The sequence below is a fragment of the Sceloporus occidentalis genome, unplaced genomic scaffold (assembly GCF_023333645.1).
Source record: "Sceloporus occidentalis isolate IW3139 unplaced genomic scaffold, rSceOcc1.0.p SCAF_4, whole genome shotgun sequence".
NCBI lineage: Eukaryota > Metazoa > Chordata > Lepidosauria > Squamata > Phrynosomatidae > Sceloporus > Sceloporus occidentalis.
In genome coordinates, this window is record NW_028316984.1 from 124,430,041 (window position 1) to 124,452,317 (window position 22,277).

The 22,277-nt window shown below is 41.9% G+C and overlaps 1 protein-coding gene across 3 annotated transcripts in view; it reads left to right on the forward strand.

The window, feature by feature from the left end:
- Window positions 1–22,277, forward strand: part of LOC149314590 (low-density lipoprotein receptor class A domain-containing protein 3-like) — a 217,161-nt gene that overhangs the window by 39,112 nt on the left and 155,772 nt on the right. The window lies entirely within an intron of this gene.

The following is a 22,277-nucleotide window of genomic DNA, read 5'->3' on the forward strand; positions in this document are numbered from 1 at the left end:
GCTGGTTTCTCCATAAAAAAATCAGTTCTCAGAGGCTGGTCAGTATAAAAAAGGGGTTACCTGCTTGTGGAAGGATTTTTGGAAAGTATAAGTCTAGCCCCTCAGAGAAGGGAGTTCCAGAGCCTTGAAACAGCCACTGTAAAGGCCTTCACCCATGTTCTCACAAAATGTATTATTATTACTATTAAACATAATTTATCTCTCACCTTTCCCTTAAAACTTGAACTCAAGGCAGCTTACACATTAAGAAGATTACACTTAAAAACATAAAAAGCTACATTAAAACTGAATTAAATTAGGAACTGCAGTGGGCCCTTGGTATTCGCTGGGGTTTGGTTCCAGGACCCCCTGGGGATACTAAAATCACAGTAAATACAATGGCATAGTAAAATGGTGTCACTTTTATAAAATGGCAACACCAAGGTTTCTTTTCAGGAATGTATTTATATTTTTAAACATTTAAACATTTTTCAAGTCTAAAAGCCTGTCTGAATAAAAAAAAAGTTTTGGTGTACTGACAGGACAGCAAGGAAAGGGGCATTTTAGCTCCCTATAGGGAGAGAGTTCCAAAGTGGAGAGGTAGGCACTGGGAAGGCCCACTCTTGTGTTCTCACCAGCTATACCTGTGAAAGTGTGCGTCTGAACATGTTTCGAAGGCAGTCACAGATAGTGTCCGTTGCTGTAGTCTAATTGATAGGCAATTAAGAAATGGATCACTGGGTCAAGATTCCCCTTTCCTAAGAAGTGTTGGAGAGGCAGCGTATATAATTGTCAAAGCTAGCAGTGGGACTCCAAAATTAGTGCTGGATCCAAGAGCACTTCCAAGCTGCAAACCTGGTATTTCAGAGATTTATCCAACACAGATGGTAACTCCAATTCAAAATTGTTTTTTCTGATAACCCACAGAATTTCTGCCTTATTTTTAATTGAGCCTCAATTTGTTCACTCACAGCCAATCCTACATTAGATCCTGACAGTATTTCCACAGTCTCTTTGGTATAACTTTCCTCAGCTCTTCTTTGTACATGTTAAAAAGCATTTATTAATCAAAGGAACCACATAAGCAAACAACCATAAGATAACAGTCTACCAGTACCACCTTTTGGGAACATTTAACCAAAAAGAATTGGAAATACTGGTACCTTCTCAGCCACATTTCTCAGAAGGATGATACTGGTGCTGCCCACAGGTCTAGTAAAGCCTAATGGAACTCACTCCCTATACAGTTACTAGCACAGGTCATTCACCAAATTGCCTTAAGCTATTTCCTAGGACCAGCCCTAAGCCCAAATTGGATTGGATCCAAATAATCAGCTTCATCTAAGTAGGGCTGGAATTCTGCTGTCACCATTAGTTCTTAAGCCTTATTTTGCAAAGGTTTAGAAAAGGTGGTGAGATCCAGTGAAGAGTTTATCACTACTTACATTAAAACATAAGCCTCTTTCAAAAAACCATTCACAGCCTCTACTGCCCACTGACCAACCCTCCTCTTCCAGTTCTTATCAGTGAGGATAGATAGGCAGAAAATATATCCTCCTTTGGCAAACAGTGGACCTAAAAACATACCAGAACAACACCAAAAGCAGTGTTTGGCCTTAGGATATTACCAGGATCCAAATTATTGGTTATTGATACATAATCATGGAACTGTGTGTGAAGCTTTTCAAATGTGTAGGGAAAGTATATAAAGTATAAGGTCATTCTACCAATATCAAAGTATGTAAATTATGCAGTTCAGTCTGCATATGCAGGTTATCAGCTTTTTCTTCTGTTTTGTTCTGTAAGCACAATACCTACATTCCTCAGATCATGAACAGTCAAGAATATCTTCAGTTTTGTCTCCCCTCACCAACTCCAAGTTTTGGCCCACCTCTCCTTATTTTAGCTAAACAATTAGAAATGAGATCTTGTGCTGAATCTATAAGTTGTTTAACACAGGAGTTTATCAAACGGCAGGAATTTCTCTTAAATTCAAATGAAAAGAAAGTGGGGCCAGAATGCATTCACTTAAAGTCGCTGGTTTAGCGCAATTACGTGAATGCGCATTGCGTTCGAACTGGCTTCCTGTTGCCCCAAAATAGCATGCCATTGCCCAAATTTGTGTGTGGCAGTCTATCACAAAATAACGTGAAACCGCATGATTGCGTTCGGACTTCCCATTGCCCCAATTTGCATGTAGTGGGTTATCACGCAATAACGTTAAACCCCATGATTGCGTTCAGATTGCCATTGGATTATACTTCCCTTATCTGATAAACTCCACAGTCTAGAATTATTGCCTATTGGATATATTGGATGGATATTCTCAGTAAAGCGGCTACAATTCACTATGCTAAATTGTCTTAACATTTATTGTTGCTGTACTTTGAACTCTCAGTCTTTTCCTTCTGGACTTCATTCTATCATTTCTTCCTCTTCATTGCATTGCAAAATGGGCCTATCAGTTGAACTGATATAAAGTGCGGTTCACTTTGTATATTACAAGACACAGTATTACATTCCTGTTAGCTGCAAGGCTTTCTTTGATATATCCTTGACTGGCATTTTGTTGTGGCCGGTTTTGTGGATTGGAATTTGTCATTTGTGCCACACAATAAGATTAGCCTTTATTCTTTCTTTAGTCTGCCACTGGAAAATGTCTCCTGTGACAGTACACATTTATTTCCCATCTACATTGGCTGAATATATGTCCTATTGTAATGGAGATATATATTTTCCTTCAGCTACAGTTTCTGTTGTGATGAATAACTGGAGTAGATAAGGTGAAATTAAACTCCTGTGAGAAGAATGTGGCTGACTTCAATATAATTCCTGCTGTGCATCTTCATAACAGTTTTGTTTCCCATTGACAAAATGCAAATGTTGTTCATTTTTGTTATTGATTGGCTTAGAGAAAGCAGATGAAATCTAATCTAGGCAGGAAATGACAGAGATGCATTATATTTTGCACATATTTCTTAAATTTATTACTGAATAGAGAACATTAAGGAAGAAGGGAGAGTCTCTAGTGTTTTACAAAAAAGTTACTATGAGAGTTATTATTTTCTGTATAACTGGTAATGATTTGCAGTGATTATGCTATTTTAGAATAAATAAAATGACTGTGATTTTTTTATACATACAGATTTTCTGTAACCTAATTGTTCAGCTTACATAGTGAAAATACTGACAAACCATTAGTTACAGTTCAGAGCTCTGTATAAGGTAAATTCACAGGTTTCTCTTCTTTTGATACACCTTGAGGAGGAACAAAATACTCACTTGTTAACAGCATAGTTCCTCTAGTATATGCTAAATTTTTTCAAATTCTTCTCAACTGTTAAAAAAATTACTTCTTCCTAGATATGAATGCTGTTATGACTTGCTATTTTTATGCTAGTGTAAGGAAGTAGAGAGAGAGTGGAGGGTTGAGCGGGCGAGAGAAGAAGGAGGCAGGCCAGAGGGCCCAGAGGAAGAGGGAGGAGAGAGACAGGCAGAGTGGGAACAGCTGGGAGCGGAAGGAGGGACAAGGCCCCTGGGGAGAAAAGAGGAAGTGGGGGTAGAGAGGGTTCTTAAGGAGGAGGGAGAGGCGACACAGAAGACAGGGACGCGGAGAGGAACGTGAACCAGGGAAAGAGAGAAACCCCGTGCACCCAGGTGAAGGAACCCTCAACCCCGCGCGTCCCTCTTCCTCTGTCCGCATATGAGTGGGCCTTCATCAAGTAGAGTGCCTGACCAGTCCTCGTTGGGAAGGGGTTGCCCATGGAGAGCCATACAACCCAGAGATAGGGAGAAATGCTATTGGGCGGCAAGGGGGAGAAGGGTCGTGGTGGGGAAAAACAGAACCAGGCACCAAAGACAAGGTAGACCGAGCCCCCAAGACGAGCGGGAACTAGCAGAACAGGCCGAGAGAGCATACAGACCTTGGAGGGGAAGAGACGACGACGATGACGACTTCTAGATGCCGGCGGGTCAAGCCTAAGACGCCCTGCACTGAAGCCAGTGAAGTAACTGGGATCCCTCCTCGCAGGGAAGTAGACTATTGAAAGGGGGGTGTTTCGAAGTTTCTGTTTACGAGTTTGTTTTGGAAAGTAAAGTTATCAGTTGGCAAGCAACTACAGTGTTTCCTCACCTAGTTTGTTTCTGCCCTAAGGTTACAAATGGAGCCAAAAGGAGGACTCCCCCAGGTCAGTCCCCAGGCCCTGCCCACAGCTAGTTTAAGAAGTTCAGAATGGAATAGAATGACTTCTGGAGCCCAGAAGAGTTACCAGAGAAGAATCCACATAACTGGATTTTTTCACAAAATGTGTAATGTTTTCTTAGGTAACTGCTGCTATTGAAGATTTTGTCTACACAGAAAACAGGTTGACTTCTTAGTTTCTAGTTTCAGTTACTTGACCACTAAAAAAACTTTGCCTGGTCCAAAGGAATGAAAGAATGAAGATCTGAAAGGTTTTTTTTTCTTTTTAAAAAAATGTGGATTATTTTGAGTTATTTAAAATTTTAAGTAAATTAGAGTGGCTCTCAGTCTCTGCCTTCCAGATGTATTATACTTGAACTTTCATGACCATTAGTCATGTTGGCTGAGGTTTCTGGGAGGTGAAGCCCAAAATATCCAGAAGACCAAAGGCTCTTATAGTAGGTTTATCCAAATAATGTATAATATAGACACAATGAAATCAGTAGGACTTAGGTTTTGTTGTTTTTAACTGCCTTTGAGTCAGCCTCTACTCATGGCAACCCTGTGACTGGGGATTGTGCAGACCAGCCATTAAGACTGGCCTTGGGGTGGAGTCAGGATGTGGCATCCATACAATGCAGCACCAAAGGAGCGCCTTAAAGCCATTCTGCTGTGGCTATTGCACCCTTTCCAGGGCGCAAAAAAGAGCTGCTTTTTTCAGCTCCTTTTTGCACCCTAGAAAGACAAGATCGGGCTGCGGTGTGCGGTTGCTCTGGACCTGATCTGGCACAGCTGGAGGCAGCTGCAGACTGCCACTTAGGGGTGGTTTGCATAGCCTCTGAGACATTTCCATGACCCTCTATTCTCTACCGCTTTGCTCAGGTCCTGCAGGTTTAGTTCCATGACTTCCCTGATTGTGTCTATCCACCTGGCACATGATCTTCCTCTCTTTCTACTGTCTTCTACCTTTCCATTATTTCCATTATTGTATTTTCTAATGAATCATGCCTTCTGTCATCTTTGCTTCTTGGGAGAGTTCAGGTTTGTTTTGTTCTAGGACCCATTTATTTGTCTTTTTGGTTGTCCATGGAATCCTTGGCACTCTTCTCTAGCATCACATCTCAAATGTGTTGACCTTCTTTCTGTCCGCTTTCTTCACTGTCCAGCTCTTACATCCATACATGGATGTAAGTCCTACTGATACCATGGCTTGGGTGACTCAGACTTTTGTTCATTTATGTGTCTTTACACTTTAGGATCTTGTCAACTGCTTTCATAGCTGTCCTTCCCATTCCTAGTCTTCCTGTGATATCTTGACTGCAGTCTCCATTCTGATCATTGCTTGATCAAAGTTTGATCAAAATCTTTAGCTATTTTGATTATCTTATAATTTGGGCTGAATTTATGTAAATCCTCATTATTGGTCATTATTTTTATTTTCATTATGTTCAGCAGTAAGTCTATTTTTGCACTTTGTTCTTTAACTTTTCTTAGCAATTGTTTCAAGTCTATGATGTTATCCACTAGTAATATGGTGTTAGTCACTGCTAAATTTTCATTGATAATCTCTGACTAATCTCTTTGCCCAATGCACAATTAAGTCTGGATCCAACCTAGAATCTCTTCTATACAGTTAGCTGTTAAAACAATTGATTAATGTGTCTAAACTACAATGAGTATCTAATTGTCTAAATTTGGATGTGAATAAACCATAATTTCTAAAGCAAAAACAATACTGTCTTTATTTTTATATAGTTCATCTCTGTCTTCAAAAAGGACATCATAGGCAGTCCTGTCCAGTATATTAGAGAAGGGGCAATTAATTTTGTGTGCTGACTCCTGTCATCATTGGTTTTTGTAAGTACAGGGTGTATGTCACCTTTAATAAATATCACAGGATATTGCCTCCTTAAGGTACTTCTTCTCTATGTAAAATAAAGGCTGGGTTTCAATCATTAAAAAAAAATACTCTGTAAAACAAAACTAAGGTTTGTTTGCAGCTGATAAGCCAGGATCTTAAACCACAATTTGAGGTTGATTTATTAACCACTGTGACTGGCTATTAGGTCTGAATTCCATAGACAAACCATGGTTAGGACCATTACTCCACCTTTCAAAGTTACTGCACCTTGAAGAGTAGTTCTTTCTTAAGAATGTACCGTGTAAGGAGTCTAGAGGACATGGGAAGTAAATTAAAGAGGCAGGTTTTTTACTTTTGGAAGCTCAAATTATGGTTTACATTCTTAACTGTCTGACACGTAGATGTATTAGGTCTGGATCTGCTCAGAATCATAAACAAGAAAAACACAAACTAAATGCTACAGAATTGCTCTTGCATGTATTTGGGAAGACTTGAAGCATCTTCCCAAATGTCCTGCTCCAGCCACTACCTGCTGCACCTGCAGTTTTTATTGACAATCACTTTATGGATACATGAATCTCAAATTGGATTAGAATTGCAGTCAGGCACAGAGAGTTAAAACTCCTCCCTATGTCCTGATCCTTCCTGCTTTCTAGGAAAAGAAAGGCATAGGCTCAAAGCAGATGAGCTTCCAGTTGCTTTGGGGGTGACTCGTGCAGACAATGAATGCCCCCAGGAGTGGCCAGAACACACTCTGAGGCTGCCTAAGGTGGCCTCAGGCAGCTTGGAGAAAAAGTGGAGAAAGTCCGTTCTTTGCTGGTGGCCTGTTTGGGACGTCACCAGTGGTCCACTTTCACAGTTGGCCATCCAATCACTGAAGTCCCACACCAACTGGGGGCCGACCAGGGCTGGAGCAACCAGAGGCCATTCCAAGCCACCAGTCTGCTTCACTCCACAGTTGCTTGCTATATCCTAAATTGAATTGTTAGTCCACTGGGGATTAGAACTTTCTTTTAGTACCAACTAGGAAGAGCCTAAATACCCTAAAATTAAAAATTCCATGTAATAATAAAATAATAATAAATGGTTTATTTATATACCGCCCTTCCGAAGATCAGGGCGGTTCACAGCAGATTAAAAATTACATAAAAAGTTTCAATATACAATATTAAAATACAAACAACACTGAAGAAAACAACGAGAAATGCCCCCGGGTTAGAACCCATTGCCTGTGCGGCCTTATGGCGGGGGGGGCCTATAAGGACTAATCGGGGAATGCGATGCCAAACAGGTGGGTCTTCAACTCCCGTTTGAATTGGGCCAGGGAGGTGACTGAGCGGAGCTCTATGGGCAGCGTGTTCCAAAGGGCCGGGGCGGCGATGGAGAAAGACCTCCTGGAAGTGGAGGATAACCTCGCCCCGGGAACCCTAAGGAGTTGCTGCCCAGATGTTCTGAGGGTGCGAGGCGGAATGTATGGGGAGAGGCGGTCCTTCAGGTAGCCTGGGCCCAAGCCATTTAGGACTTTATAGGTCATTACCAGCACCTTGTATTGCGCCCGGAAGCAAATGGGCAGCCAATGGAGGTTTTTTAGAACCGGTGTTATATGGCTGGCCCTGGACGTGCCAGTGACCAGCCTTGCAGCCATGTTCTGCACCAATTGAAGCTTCCGGGTTAGGTACAAGGGCTGTCCCATGTAGAGTCCATTGCAGAAATCCAATCTCGAGGTTACCAGGGCATGTACCACGGTTTCAAGGTCCCTCTGGGTCAGGTATGGGCGCAGCTGGCGATTTTGGAAGCTAAGCAGGGTCAGTTCTGGTTAGTATGTGGATAGGAGACTGTCAATAACAGGTGCTGTGGGCAGTATCTCAGAAGAAGGAACTGGCAAAACCACCTATGAGTATTCCTTGTCTAAGAAAACCCTGAAATTAATAGGGTTGCCATAAGTCAATAGGCAACTTGAAGGCACATATACACACATAGTCCCCGAGTACATTCACAGAACTAACTGCTAAATTATGAAGCTGCATTTATGCAAACCACACTAATTTAGTAGGCTTACTCTAGTTGGGAATACTAATTGGATTTAGGCCTATGTCTTTAAAAAAATAAATAAATATGTAGCTTCATCAGAAACACAGGTTGATCAGCTTGAAACTGGCTTTCTGCATAGCCCCCGAAGAGAAGAAATGGGAGAAATTTACTTCCAGTCTTCCAACTTATGTGCACATGTGACAGATGGGCATGTTTACCAAAGCATACCAAAAAAAAGTAGAATAACACATTTTTATTTTAATTCAAGATGCTACTGATAAGTTGTTGTTGAAAATTACTAACAAGAAACAACAATTCTGTGGCCTTTAAAAACCAGCAGAGTTTGTTTTTTAAAAAAGAATAAAGTACTTGAGCCATGATAGTCAAAAGTGTTTCTATCAGAAAACAGTTTTTCTTGAACAAACAAGTCAATAGATTTGATCACTTGAAATGCAATCTGTTATATTTGTGTACTCTACTAGTTAGCACTGTCACATTATAGCTGTGAGCTTTGCTTTCCAGTTTCGACTTTTAAGTAATTGTTATATCTCCCAGTGAAATTGATGCTTTAACACTGGCCTTTGAGGGCATTAGTATGACACTATGCTTTGAGAAAATCACCATCTCTCAGCTTGTTCACATCATGTGATAAATAAGATGCTTTATTTTGTCTGTTCATCTTACTTGTCTTGGTTGCTTAGCTAATTAGTACAGATTAAAGTACATTTCCATCTTCATATCTTAAAACAAGGGATTATGACCAGGGATCAATTATCTGATCTGGTGAAATAATTTCTGGTTATTTGTGCAAGTGGTTGGGTGTCTTTTGGAATTCAGTTTATAATAGTGTACTTTTAGTGGCTCAATTTTTAGTTAGGAATCTCATACAACTTTCATTTATCATGAAAATAACTTTGAAAAATATCACTTATGCACAGATTTTTATTAGAACCATTCATCAGTACAGTAATAGACACAATGTTCTTGAGCATTGTGCTCACTTAAGAGTCTTTATCCATTTGTTCTTTATGTTTTTATGGCTTAAAATGACAACCGTGCAAAAATTTTTTGGCTCAGCAGGGTTTTGCCAGCTGTATTCTTCTATTTCAATTTGAAAATGTATTTGCTGCCCAAAAATAAAAGGTGGAAGGGAACATAAACTCAAGTGGTAGGTGAAGAAAAGACTATATCCAAAACAGGGTGCTGTAAAACAAGAGGGAGGTATCAGCACATTCAAAGAACCGCAATGTTTGCCAAAGTAAAACTATTTCAGAAAAATTATCTATAGGAAGAGGGATACCATTCCTCAGAGTCCCAGCAAGGAGTGGACATGGCTAGAATGCACAGAAAGCTAATGCTATTGGTGTAAAAAGAAATGGAAAACTGAGCGGAGAATAATTTTGTTGCAGACCAGTCCTGTATATATTTGTATCTTTCCTGTTATCCAATTTTGGGTGGCATTTCCAAAATAGTAATTATGGAGCGGTAGAGACCGGCCTTTTACGCTGTGTTGGCGTCAATTTTAGGGTTAGGGAGCACGCACCAACCAGTCTCTCAAAAAGTTCTTGTCAGTGAAATATTGAATCACAAACTTCTCTGTATTTATTATGCTCCCATTATGTCTTTCTTGTCAAAGCTGGTTACATTGTTTTCCCATTATTCCAGTATTAATACTTTAATACATTAATAACGTGTTATTAAAGTAACATAAAATAATGCTTAAAGCATCTCAGATTCTTTTTAATTTCAGCATATTTTAGGCACGTTACAGAGTGCCCAAAATGGGCGCTCTGCCGGCGCCGCTGGTTGCTGCGTCCGGGAACTGCAGTGGTCAAACCGCGCAGTTCCCGGACGTAACAAAAAGAAGCCGCAAAAAGCAGCTTCTTTTTGCGCCTCGGAAGTGGCGCCACAAGTGGCCAATGGCGCACTCGCTACGTCACTTCTGTCGCAGGACATGTGGACGCTATGCGTCCGCGACGTCAAGATGGCGGCACCCGTGTAGAACAGGCGCCACCTTTTTGTACATCCCCAGGATGTACTAGGGTTAGGGGCGTGCGTAAAGATAGTAAAGCTTCAAACATTCCTCTGGACACTACTGAATGCAGCTGCTTCCAATTCAAGTCATTGAATCATAGAGTTGGAAGAAACCCCAAGGGCCATCCAGTCCAACCCCCTGCCATGCAGGAAATCACAATCAAAGCATCCCCGACAGATGGCCAACCAGCTTCTGTTTACAGACCTCCAAGGAAGGAGACTCCACCACACTCTGAGAGAGTGTGTTCCCCTGTCAAACAGCTCTTACTATCAAGAAGTTTCTCCTATGTTATCTGTGACCTAAACTCCAAGTGTAATTCTTTGTGAAAGTATAGAAATATGATTTACCATTTTGGTCTTCATACCAAAGGAGACTGAGAAACTTCTGATTTTCATGCCATAACCTGTTTGTATAAAGCTGGACTCAGATGGGATAAAAGGCTGCTCCTGCCCAATCGCTGCAGAACAGTGATGACTGCATGTGCCTGGCCCTGATCTGGGACTCTGTTGCGGTCCTGAGCCCGCTGCCAAAAAGGAGCACTTTTTGTCCACTCCTTTTTGGCCCAGCTCTTCCAGAGTGGGGTGAGTTTGGCATGCCATCTGGCTATGTTTGGAGTGTGCATCATGTAAATGCCACACCTCCAATGCAGCCCAACGGTGGACCTTTTGGTCCATCTGTTTCAGGCCATTGTAATGCTGATCAGAGGTATTGTTTCAATACAGCCAGTCATAATAGTAAGACTAAACTAAGTAGAAAATGAAATGTACAAACACATGTTTTCCCAGATCCTATGAACATTTTTGTTCCGAAGCTAAAGGGCCAGGAGTATTGGCTTTTACCCATAAAAAATATACATATGCTGAAATTCAGTGCCTTGTGATTTAGTTATGGCCATTAGTTTAAAATGGCTTTAAAACAAAATCTGCCAAATTAACAGAGGAACATTTATTTATGGCTGCACCTGGAATGCCTCTGTGGAATATGAGGCATTTTCCTAGTATTTTCAGTTTTAAAAACCTCAACCCCCTTTCGTCCGTTCTAAATTACCAGAAAACTGTTGTGGAAATGGACTCCATGTCGTTTGGTAAACATTTTGGAGCATTTTGGTGCAATTTTAAAAAAATCTTTGTTTTGAAAAAATTGTTTCTGATCCCCAGGGAGTCCAGGCCCCACCCATACATGGTGGAAGTGCCCTTTGAATGCTCTAGAGTGCATTTGGGGGCATTCTGGGGCAATAAATAAATAAATGACCCCCCTAGTAAAAACATCCCCAGGTCCTCCCCATGTCACAGCATGTCTGCAGGTAGAGTACATAGCTCAAAACACAGAAAAAACTAAAAGCAAACTTCCAAATAACTCTTGACAAATAGCCAGCCTTTATCACAACCCTACAGGCTCACCTTGTTTTGTCTTTTCAGCCAATCACATGCTAAACACCTCTTGTCCTTGACCTTTTTGCTGAGCTCCTGTTTGCCAGTCATAGTTGTAATGTTCTTTTTTGGCAGCACACAGACATTTCTTACCCAAGCATGGAACCACAGGCTTCTGCTGCTACTGCAGCCATTTTGGATTGGGTTGGACAGTATATTGGTTTGATGCCATCTACAGTCTCCACATAAATGTTGTTTTGCAATGGTACACGTTCTCTGCTTTCTCTCAGCCATTTAAAGGCCTTGTGAAGTTTATCTGCAATATTTATTTTTGTCTCTTTCCAAGCAGAAGCAACAACGGCTGTGAAAACAGCTAAAACCTGAGGCTGGGGATTTCATCAAGAACCTCCAACTGTGAAGCCTAATCATGACATGCTTAGTGGATTAAACAAGGCAGAGTCCAGTTTGGTTTTAATGATTTCTATATCTATCTTGAAGATCTTATAAAGTGTGTGTGTAATCTGTGTAGCACACCCCAGCAGTTAGAAAGCATCTTAATGGTGTTGCTCCTGCTGCTGGTGCTGCTGTTATAATATTTATTTCTGTCCTACCCTTTCCCCAGTTTGGGACTCAAAGCTGCTTTCTTGTTGTATGCCTTCAAGTCATTTCCAATTTATGGCAGCCCTAAAGTGAACTTACTATTGGGTTTTCTTAGCAAGATTTGTTTAGAAGGGGGTTGCCTTTGCCTCCCTCAGAGGCTGAAAGAGTATGACTTGCCCAAGGTCACCCAGTGGGTTTCCATGATTGAAACCCAGGTCTCCAGAGCCGTAGTCCAATTTTCAAATCATTACACTATGTAGACTCTCAGCGGTTTACAGCAAATTAAAAAACACATCATTAAAAAGTCACAGGATATGAAAGTTAAAACAAGATTAAACAGTCAAAATGATTTAAAACCAGATTAAAACATATAGTATTAACCCCCCCACACACACACACACCAGTACAACAATTAGTAGGATGCAGTGTATTGTTTAGGTGAGCCATTCTCATCAAATGGCTATTGGACTAGAAAGGTCTTTACTTGTTCGTGAAGAGAAAACAGAGAGGGTGCCATTCTAACTTTTCTGGAAGGGAGTTCCAGAGCCTGGGGGCAGCCACTGAGAAGGCCCTCTTCTGTATTTCCACCAGATGTACCTGTGTGAGTGGTGGGACAGAGAAAAGAGCAGATCACGGGCTGATGCGTTGATATAACCTGGACCTGAGCCATATAGGGAGGGCTTTTTTGCTAAATGTTTCATAACAGTTTCCTCTGGGCAAGCTGGAACTCTGCCTTCTTTTAGCGAGGCATTAACCACTCTCTCTTCCAACTCAGTCAGTCCCCCTCTAGCTTTTTTAATAAACCAGGAAGGGCAAGGGTCTAACACACATGAAGTTGCTCTCATTTCTCTCCAAGAATCCTGTCCATCTCCTCAGATTGTACAAACTGAAAAGTATCCCAAGCAAGGGCCAAAGTCATATCCACTGAATCTGTATCAGTTATAGCATTCAAATCAGAGGGAGTTGAGCAGTTTTATTTGCAAAGTGCTAGGCAAGTTGTTTTCAGTAGGCTGTTGAGTGATCTGGATTTTCCTCTTTGGGCCAGTGTGTAAATGACCGCTGACCAGTTGAAACAGCTCTGCTGGCTGGCTCCTTGCAGATACAATAGAGAAGAAATTTTGCCTTTGCTGTCTGTATTGCCTCAGATAAACTATGTTTGATCAGGCCTACTCTGAGTTTTCTCAGAGTTTTCTGTCAGTGTCGTTCTAGTTGTCTTCTCACTTGTTTCATTGCTCCATGGAAAACCAATTGTGTTTACTGCCCTTGCCATTTCTCCATTCCAAAGATCAGACAGGATTTGGACAATATTGCCTGTCAAAGCAGCAGGAAACTCCCCAAGAGCCACCAGGAATACATCTGGATCCATAAACCTCCTGCAGAGGACCATTTTAATAGACTTCTCACCCCTGCAGAGTTTATGAGTCCCAGGAAGTCTAAACAATATCAGGTTGTGATCTTTCCATGGCTGCAGAACAGTTCTTCCGCTCCCAGATTACATTTACATCACCCATTACAGAAAACAAGGTTCAGAGGGTGCCCAGCCTCATGCGGTAGCCTCAGATACAACTTGGGATAGACACATGACTATCATAGCAGACCTAAAGTCCTGAATTGTTCCCAACATGGCTGTCTCAGCATGGATGCTGAAAATCTGCAGCACAACAAGCTTGGGGGATTCCAACACCAAACCCGAGACTACCATGGCTAGCTCAGAAGGGAGACTGTTCAGCAGCGGTATGCCAACAGAATCCCTAATCTGCCTGACCACCGAGCTTAGATAAACACATTCGAACCAGCAGGCTGTGAGATGGGACAACTGTGGGGGGGGGGGATAGACTTTCGACTACTGCAGTTCCATCTCTCTGCCCCTCAGGTCTCACGTGATGCTGAACCAGTGAACTCTGGTTGACAGAGCTAAGAGAAGTTAATCCACCAGTGTCATCTAGCCAGTTCTTTTGTGATACATGCCAGGTGGTTAGGCTCATCCAGAATGGCAGCTCTCTTCCCATTCATCAACCTGGAATAGGCCCCACCTGCTACTGAAAGCTTTCAGCATTTCCAAACAAATGGTTCTGCTGCCAAGACTATCCAGGTTACTTGTGTTGGGGGAAAGTTTAAGGACAATAATATCCTGTCCCTGTCATTAATGTGCAACTGTTTTCCCATTCTGTGTCTCCCTCTGTCCTGTATCACAGTAATGGCTGCCCCATCACATCCAGTGTTCCCCTTCTGCTTTTCAGAAGGGTAGACTGGCTGTATACTTAGAGATGACAATGTTATAATTATAAAATGGGAATGCAGTTTCGCCCCTTCTTTCAAGCAGCATGACAGGTTCTTGCCTTTGTGTTTTCTCCAAGTAGCTTCCCTCAGAGAGTGACACCGTCCCCCCCTTTGGTGTCATTCCCTGGTAGACTTGTCCCTGCTGGACTCTTGCTTTTATCTGCAAGATCCCTCAACTCTACACCTGGGGTAGGTGGAACTGGTTAGCAAAATCTGCTGAATCACAAGCAGTGTTGGGTCTGAATCTGAAAAGGGGTAGATCATCTCTCCACAATTAGAACACAAGCAGGTGGTAACAGCAATAGGAACAGTAGCTGGATGGTGGGTGTTTGCCTCTTGTTGACTCTCCAGATCTTCCTGGGGTTTCCTCTTCTGGCAGAAAATGTTGAGAATATGTGCATAAACCTTCCAACCAGAATTTGAACTGCAGCCAGCTCTGAGGTAAAATATGAGAGTCATATAACAAATATGCTAAAGAGCATATGGCACATTCCAAAAGTGCAATTAATTTCTGTTTAAACAATGTGGAATATAACAAGGTCTCTTACCTCCAGTATCTGTCTATGGAAATATCAAGCCATTCTGGCAGAACAATCAGCTTGGTTTGTGTGTCATAAACTAAAGGGATATCAGTAGGGCTATTGTAGGTCCTTTGAGACATAGGAAATGAAGAGAAAGAAGGTGTAGCATAAGCTTTTGTGGACTTAATCTACTTCCTCAGATGTGTGTGACAAAGTAGACTAGATTATCGCATTCCACTCAGCGCTCTATTCCACTTTAACTGCTATGACTGCCTCCTGTTGCATTCTGAGATTTGGAGTTTAAGGAGTGGCATTTAGAATTCTCAGCCAAAGAGCTCTTAGGCCTCATTGAACTATAAGCCGCAGAATGCAACAGAGCAGTAAAAGTGCAATAGCAGCACTATAAATGAGTGTAGTGTGGTAATCTAGTAAGTCTACAAGAGTTTATGTCACAACTTCTTTCTTCCAGTCAGTCTCAAAGATGCTACAAGATCCTGTTGCATACTGATATTTCAGAGTAACATGGCTATATCTTTGAATTCTAAACTAAAGGGATGTAAGAAAAAACAAAAAGTTCAAATAATATGTCAGATTTATGTCAGAGGTGTGTGTGTGCTGTCTTATATTGCAAATATATTATAACTGAATATAAAAGCCTCCAGGAACATTGGATGCCTGAAAGGTCTGTGATAGTTTTCTTTTAATTGTAAAAAGTGGTCCGTGCACTGCTGCTGGGGGGGGGGGGGGGCTTCTATGCTCTGCTGTGTACGTTGTTTTTTGACTGGGTGTCGGGAGTTGGCTTTGCCCAAATATAATTACTGGCCAACAAGTTCATCTTTGCATGCTTAATTATTTTATCTTTTCATATATTGCCTTTCAAACTAACTCCCAGGGAGGTTTATACAAAACAGATGTTCTATTATGATCCCAGTTGGTAAAAATGGTCTTTTATTTAAAAATTAATTTAAAAAAATAGTAATAGAAAAATCCTTTTGAAATAAAATGGAGTTTATAGGTTATGCCCCATTTATTTCAAAGAAATGGTGGGCCACTATAAATGTATAATGTCATGCCACTTGATTACTCAGCACTTCATGTTTCACAGCTGAATGCATTTGGGGACTCCACTGAAATCCATTGCGTTTGAGGTGACTGCAGAGTCTGACACTTTATCCGTCACACTATGATGGCTTTTAAAGAACAGCACTCAAGCTTGGAATCCTAACTCAGTCTGATCAGCAAGACACTAAATTGTGGCTTGAAGGCAATAGGTAGAAAACTACAATGGATAAGTAGGGTGTGCCTGTAAAAGCACTTTTTCCTGGGGGATATTTCCCTCTCTTGATATATGTCTAAACTGTACTGCAGAAATAATGCAGTTTGACACCAATTTAACTGCCATGGCTGAATGCTATGGAATGCTGGGATTTGTAATTTGTTGTGGCACCAGATCTCTCTGACACAGAAGGCTAAATATCGCTAAATATCTTTACAAAACTACAAATTCCAGAATTCCATAGCATTGAGCCATGGCCATTAAAGCTGTGTCAAACTGCATTATTTCTGCAGTGCAGATTAGATTTTTGTCACTGATTTCTGCTTTACCAAAAAAGCTGAATAACAAAGAGGGACTGACTTAACTATAATATATGCATAAATAAAATATGAAGGTGGCCTGTCCATGATATTTGGATAATGTCTGAGAAGACATCGCTGCCCACTTCTTTAGGAACAAGTGTCTTTACTGGACCCAGAACTTAAAATGTCTTTTTCAAGCTCTTCCCAACTATTGGATCTTATGGTGTAAAAAGCTGCAGACAGTTGCAGCCACAAGTTTAGTATGTTCTTTCCCAAGAATGACCTACATAATATAAACACCTGGCTCAGTGTACTTACAAATGTATTTATTCTGTATTGGTACCATTAATTGCATTGTGAACTGATCTAGAAGTTTGCTGTGAAGCTGGCTGCCATGGAGAAGTTTTAAAACATTACTTAAGAAACAAGTTTTGATGTTGAGGCAGAGGTTTTATAGAGAGTCAGAGGATTTATAGAAATGAATACAGTGGCTGTCCAGTTCTAGATTGTGGATTTCAAGCATTCAGTGGTTATGTTAAGGTAGTGGTTCTAAACCTTTGGTCCTTCAGATATTTTGGACTTGGCTGCCAAAATCCTTACCCATTAAAACTGTGTTGGCTTGGGTTTCTGGGAGTCGATCCAAAACATCTGTAGGACCAAAGGTTGAGAACCACTGTATTAAGGCAAAACATGAAGCATCTGTGTTCTCTGAAAAAGTAAATTATGCTGGTTTCTGCTTACTGGTTTTTACAAGTAAACATTGCAGTGTCTCGGATATTTCCAGTGTAGTCAACCCACAATTTAGATGATTTTAGACAGGAGGATTTGCACTAGTCAAAAGGCTTATGGAAGTCATCAGATAAACTTCAGTAGCTATCCTTTTGTTTACAACAGATGGCCTACACTGTAGTGAATTATTTGCAGAGGGTAAAGAAGTCAATTAAATATCTCTTCTTATTGAAAACTTCTGGATGAGATTTGGCAGGTTATAAAGGATAAACAAATTTAGTAGAAGCATTGAGGGTTGTAGTATTTTTGGTGGTTAATTTGTCTTTAGTTCAAAGCTTGGAAAATTAATTTTGTGGTCTGCAATTTAAAGTTAAGGACGATGCAATTGAAAGAAAAATAGCATTGGTTATGTTGTTGTGGAGGTGATGGTGTGCCTTCAAGTCCTTTCCAACCCTAAGGCAAACCTATCATAGGGTTTTTTTGTGTGTTTTTGGCAAATTTCTGGTTATAGTCTCCTTTATGAGCCTCCCTGAGTTCTGAGATGAGGCTCTTCTTTTGCCCAGGATCATTGGTGGATCTGGTGTGAGCATGGTAGAAAGCCTTCTTGATGGCTTCTTCATCTCTAGTGAAGCTAAGATGTCTTGATGATGAGTTTTGTATTGACTTCTTTTTGACAGAGGATGAATATGATTTTGCCATAGCCAAGAAGAACCACAGAATTTAAGGATTCTCAACTTTTTTAAAAAGACATGTTTCTAGCAATTCTAATTCTGATGAAAAATTTCCAAGCAGAAATTAGTACGTTCTCTGAAACACATCTCATAAGTTTCAATAATAGAAAGTATTGGAAAGAGGTTGCAGAGCTAAATGTGACTGTTGTAATTTGAACATTACTTACGGGAACATTGTGAGCATGTGTGACAAAATAAGCATTTGAGAAATAATACTGGTTCCATATGAGAAAAATAGTATTTGTGTAGCAGTCTTAAATCTGTAGAAAAGATACAGAAGCATTTATTTGAAGTCTGCAGTTACAGGTTGTTACCCTTGTCTGGAATGCCAAAATCAAAACTACTCTAAAAAACAAAATTGTTTTCATGAATGGCTGAGCTAGTGACACATTTGCTTTCTGATGGTTCACTGTACACAAACTTTGTTTCATGAACAAAATTATTAAAATACAGTATCAAATTACCTTCAGGTTATGTGTAGAAGGTGTATCTGAAACATAAATGTAGCCATGTTAGTCTGGAAAGTCAGTATGCAAAAGGATCTTGAAGTGCCTTTGAGACTAACTGAAAGAAAGAAGCTGGTAGCAGAGTTTTTGTAGACTTGAGCTTACTTCCTCAGTGCATGGGGTGGGGTGGAGAGTCCAGAAACAGATCTATGGCGGGGTACAGACGGGCAGGGGAAGACGTCTTGGAGGTGTATTCTGCTGAATACGGAGCCTCCAGACCGCCTGCCCCGGGGGCGTGGCTCAGGTGTATGGGGCTTCCACATGGGGGGCAGTGAAGACGCCTCACCTGGGGCCGTTTCTGACCCGCAGTTTCCATACCGCTGCCTCGGAGGACGCTGCAAAGAGAGAGGCAGCTTCTGCACGGGCGGCCAAAAACGGGCCTTTTTTTTTTCTTTTGCCGGCTGGCGGATGCACAGCTGCGCAGCTGCGGCGCTCAGCACCGGCAGCAGAAAGCCTATGTGCACATTTAAAGCGCCCAGGCCCCTTTAAACTTTTTCCCTCACCCTGCCCAAGAACAATGGTGGTCTCCTGCCAGCTGGTGATCAGCTGGTGTTGGCATCCTTGTCCGCTTGCACGTTGGTAGTGTCACCAGCATCATGGATGCCTCCTCTCCTTTGGTCCCCACGCTCTTGCTGAATCTGCAGTGCACAGCCACAGCTGTCGCCGCTGCCACCGCTGTCCCCCTGCCATCCCCCATCACCTCCCTTGTACATATGTAAATATTTAAAGTTTTAGGGGTTTTTTATTGTTAGGTGAAAATGGCACAGGAATGTGTGTAGGGGTTCACTTTAAATTCCAAACTTTCCCCAATTCTAGCAGCGCATGCATACATGTTGCTCTAGGGTTAGGGTTAGGGTTAGGGTTAGGGTTACGAGCATTAAAATAGAGTGCAGCTGTGCTGCAGCTTCCACATCTGCATGGCATCTGACGCTCTAATTAGAGCCTCGGTGCAAACTGCGCATGTTCCAGGACCCCGACTCATTATGCGACGCAGCAGACACGGAGCTTTTAAATGGGCAACTTAAATTAGCGGCATAACAATTCTGGCGTACCGGTGCAGCAGCTTATAGACGGAGATGCGCAGCTGCGCAGTATATAGAAAAGAAGCGGGGAAAAGCAGCACCTTTTTAATGCCGCTTCTTCCCGCTTGGGGCGTGCGGGCGGCATGTTCATGGCGGCATTCAGGTAAGGGCTGTCTGAAGGCTATACCTTCATGACGTCATGAACACACCCCTTTTTGCCCGTCTGTATCCCGCCAATGTGAGTTTTTTGGGCTATGTGGCCATCGTCTAGAATCTAGAACATGGTCACATAGCCCGAAAAAAACCACAAAAAAACTATGGATGCCAGCCAGGAAAGCCTTCGACTTCACAGACCTATGTGAGTTGGTTGTGTGCATGTGAGAATGCCAGTTGAAATACACAACCATGTGGGTATGGAGATCAGGTGGCAAATTCAGTTTTAATCATGATCGTTGCAGAACAAAGGCAGGAGGAAGGATATTGCTTAAAGCTGTGTTGCTGAACCTAGGGCATGCATGTTGTCTATGGCACACAAAGCCATTTGAGAGGGCACATGGCTGCTACAGGAAGGAGGGGCAGGAGAGCGCATTGCAGCTGGCTTCTTTGCTATGGCCCCGTTCTCCCACGGAAAACTGAGCTGCGACAAGGAGGGGGCGGGTGTGTGGCCCTTCTGAGTGGAAGCCCAGCCCTTCTGGGCAGAAGCCATAGAATCATAGAGTTGGAAGAGACCACAAGACCCATCCAGTCCAACCCCCTGCCATGCAGGAAGTCACAATCAAAGCATCCCTGACAGATGGCCATCCATATTCATTTAGATTAACCAGATATTCCTGTACTATATCTTTACTTATTCTGTACTGAATTTTCATATTCTGTCCTCTGCTTCATTATCCTCAGGTTGAGCACCCTTTGCCTTTTCTGAGAAGACTGAAGCAAAGAAGGTGTTGAGTAATTCTGCCTTTTCTCTGTCCCCTGTTAACATTTTGCCATCTTCTCCATGCAGTGCCCCTGCCACTTCCTTCTTCTTCCTTTTGCTGTGGACATACCCCCCAAAACCCTTTTTATTGTTCTTAACCACTCTAGCAAGCCTGAGTTCATTCTGCGCTTTAGCTTTTCTGACTTTACCCATACACGTGCTAGCTATTTGTTTGAATTCCTCTTTGGTGATTTCCCCATTTTTCCATTTCTTATACATGTTCCGTTTAAAACTTAGCTCAGTTGAAAGTTCCTTAATCATCCATCCTCGTTTCTTGAGACACCTCCCATTTTTCTTCCTCATTGGAACTGTTTCAAATTGTGGCTTCAGTATCTCCCTTTTGAGATGCTCCCATCAGTCTTGAACTCCCTTCTCTTTTATTATTCCTGACCATGGCATCACCTCCAGTATTTCTCTAAGGCCCTATACAGACTGTCAAAATAAAGCTGCTTTGGGTCACTTTGGAGGTATGCTGTTTAAATAATGCATGCATCCTGAGAGTCCGGAAGCTGTGCCAAAGCCACACTCCATTCCTTAAGACTAGATTGTGGCTTTGGCATGGCTTCTGGACTCTTAGGACACATGCAACATTTAAAGAGCATACCTCCAAAATGACCCGAAGCAGCTTTATTTTGGCCTGTCTGTATGGGGCCTATGTTTAGTAAAATTGGCTTTCCTAAAATCTAGAATGTGTGTCTGACTCTGCCTGGCTTCTCCTTTCCACTGTATAACAAACTCCAGGAGAACATAGTCACTTCCCCCTAATGATCCCAGCGCTTGCACCCCATTAACCAAGTCATCCCTGTTGGTTAGAATCAGATCTAAAATAGCTGACCCCCTTGTTGCCTCTTCCATCTTTTGAATAATGAAATTGTCTTCAAGGTAAGTGAAGAATTTGCTAGCTAGACCTTGAAGATTTGGCTGAGTTTGACTTCCAGCAAATATCAGGATAGTTGAAGTCACCCATCACTACTACATTTCTCCTATCTGAGTGTGTGGCCATCTGTTGTAGAAAGGCATCATCCAATTCCTCCGTCTGACTTGGGTGTCTGTAGTAGACTCCCACCACAACATCCTTGTTGTTTCCCTCCCCTTTAATTTTTATCCAGATGCTCTCCACCTGACTTCCATGATTGATGTCCTGGATCTCTTCACTGGTGTAAATATCTCTGACATATAGTGCTATTCCTCCTCCTTTCCTGTTTGGCCTATTTCTCTTAAAAAGGTTATACCCCTCTATTTCCACATTCCAATCATGAGACTCATCCCACCAGGTTTCAGTGATGCCTATTATATCATATTTGCTTTGTTGTGCTAGGAGTTCAAGTTCATCCTGCTTATTTCCCATGCTCTGTGCATTAGTGTAGAGACATTTAAGACCATGTGTTCCCTTTACTTGCTGCCTGTGCAAAAAAATTTGCCTCCCATTGTTGGGTCCTTGCACTGTTTGCCTTCTTCCCTCTATGACAGTTTGGCTATTTTCTCCAGCTTTTTGCCTTCCAGAATACTGTCTCTCTCCCCCACATAACTCAGTTTAAAGCCCTCCTGATCAAATTTTTGAGACTATTGGCAAAAACGTTTTTGCCAACTGGCGTGAGATGCAACCCATCCCTTGTCAGAAGTCCCCTCTCTGTGAACCGCAGCCCATGATCCAAGAATCCGAACTGTTTTTGGTGACACCATCTGCAGAGCCGGTTGTTTACATCTACTATTTTCCTCTCCCTTCCTGGACTATGCCTTTCAACTGGGAGAAGAGACGAGATGACAACTTGTGCATCCTTGTCTTTCAGCTTCCTCCCCAGAGCCCATAATTCCTTATGATATTCTGAAGGCTGTGTCTTGCAGTGTCATTGGTTCCCACATGAACCAAAAGAAAGG